Source organism: Galeopterus variegatus, unplaced genomic scaffold (assembly GCF_000696425.1).
Source record: "Galeopterus variegatus unplaced genomic scaffold, G_variegatus-3.0.2 Scaffold2302, whole genome shotgun sequence".
Classification (NCBI taxonomy): domain Eukaryota; kingdom Metazoa; phylum Chordata; class Mammalia; order Dermoptera; family Cynocephalidae; genus Galeopterus; species Galeopterus variegatus.
The window spans coordinates 109,641-112,092 of NW_007728413.1; positions in this window are offsets into that span (position 1 = coordinate 109,641).

Sequence of the window (2,452 nt, forward strand, 5' to 3'; positions counted from 1 at the left end):
TTGCTGCTGCCTCATTCTCTCTTTCCTCTTTTTCTAGGACTCCAGTTACACTTATGCTGGATTTATTCATTGTGCACATGCCTTTTAAACTCTGTTTTGTTCTCTCCATTCTTTTTTCTCTTTGTGTTCCAGTGGGTTTTTTTTTTCTTGACTTGTCCCCAAATTCACTAATCTTTTGTTCTGCTGTGTCTAGTCTGATATTCAACCCATCCATTGAGTTCTTGATTTCAGTTATTATAGTTTTTTAATTCAAGATTTTCCATTAGGGCTAGCTGGTTAGCTCATTGAGGAGAGTGTGGTGCTGGAAACACCAAGGTCAAGGGTTTGGATCCCCATACCAGCCAGCTGTTTAAAAAAAAGAAAGATTTTCCATTAATTCTTTTTTATGAATCCCCATTCTCTGTTAAAATGCTGCACCTTTTAAATCAATTATGTCCAATTTTCTTCTATTTTATAATCTATTGCTTTGTTTTATAATAGTTATTTTAAAGTTCTTATCTGGACTCTAATATCTGGCCTATCTATGTGTCTTTTATTACCTATTGGTCAAATTTTCCTACTTTTTTCATGTCTAATAATTTTTTACCATATGCCAAATTTTTATATAAAAAATACCTATAGACAATATAGTGATGTTATTTTCCTCTGGAGATGAAAATAGACAAGTAACTGAGGGTCTGATTACTTCAGTCCAATAAGGTAGGAGGTGGGTTGGGATTAGGCTATAGTTTTCATAAAACTTAATCCATTTCTCTATGTTCTTTACATGTGATTCCTCTGGGCTTTTGATTGAGACCTGGAAGGTTCCTGCCTCCTTTGCCCTGAAGATTCAGTTCTGCCTTCAAAAGACTTTAAATTTAGATCTTCAGCCTCCACTCATACAACTTCAGAAATATTGCAAATGTCTTGAGAGGAGGAGAATGCCACTATGTTTGAGGTAGGCTTCTCCTTCTAGGCAGAGTTAGTTTTGTGTGCACTAGTAGAATGTAGGGTGATTTTACTCTGCCTACCCAGGCCCAGTGCCTCAGCCTCCAGAATTTGGCAAATACCCTGTGGGAAACTGGCTATATGTTCAGGGCTCCTCTACATTTCTAATCCTTCACGCAATTCGCATGACTGTTAAAAAATTTATTGGTTCCTCTTTTTCTGTGTAAATTCCCTCTGTCTGGGCCAGCCTTGATAAGTCCGTGCCCAGAGCCAGGGAAGAAAACAGCTGATGATTGTTAGCTCTCTTAGTCTAGGTCTTCGCAAAAGAAGATTTATTTAATTGCATTGTCCTTTGATGGTCAGTGAGTGAACATGTGAGGATGCCAATCTAGAAGTTTAAATATAGATGTCACTATGGCCTTTCCAGGTACATGGACCAGCAAAAACATCATCTCAGAGTAGACAAGTGTCATTGGAACTGGGCAGGATGAATCTGCAAGAGCAATACCTTATGTCAGTGAGAAATAATGTACTAAATAGACATTGATTCAGCTTCAGCTTGGCTTAGAGGGAAGACCAGCTCCCTTTCGATGGAGTAAGTCCCTGGGTTTCATACCGGTCAGAAAAAAAAAAAAGAGAGAGGTTTTTAGCTTGTATGTCTTTAAAAACAGATTTCACTTGGGAAAAGAACCCCAGTTGGGGGCGGGCTAAGGTGGATAAATTACACTTCTAAGACTATGATTGGGTCACCATGACTAATTCTACAGAGCTCCCTACTTTATGGGATGATGCCTGTAAATCTTATGTTTTTTGTCTTGGTTCTGTTTCACCTCCCTCAACAAGATACCCTAGGCTAAGGTGGATAAATTACACTTCTAAGACTATGATTGGGTCACCATGACTAATTCTACAGAGCTCCCTACTTTATGGGATTATGCCTGTAAATCTTATGTTTTTTGTCTTGGTTCTGTTTCACCTCCCTCAACAAGATACCCTAGACTGCTCACTAGATTTGTCCCTTTCAGTCCCTGGTTCAATCCCTCCTATCTTTGCTGGTGGAATAACGAAGTGTATGGAACAGAAGCCATAATCAATAAATCAGGCTTCAAATATGCGTTTAGTGTTCAGTATCTGGCGGAGGGCAAGACTGTAGCTAACTTGGGGGGAAATCTATACGTGAGATGTTCCAGGTGGATGTCTGATGCCTCTAATTGTCCGTGTCGCTTAACCCGTGTATACGCAAGTACGGCTCTTCAGTGCGCGCGAGCAACTGAGAACGATTTCTCCAGGCCCAGATCTGTGGCGCCCAGCGTCGCTACTTCCGGCCCCGCCCCTCCCCGAGGTTGCTAGGAGACGTGATGTCACCGGAAGCGAGGCCTGGGATAGGCTGAGGCGCAGGGAAGCCTCCCCCCTGTGCAACCTCAGCGCCGGGCGCTGGCTCTCCAGCTGTTTGTAGGCCTGGAGGTGAGGGTCTTCGGAAGGTAGAGCCGGCTGCGGCCGCGGCCGCCCGCTCGCCGGCTCCCGC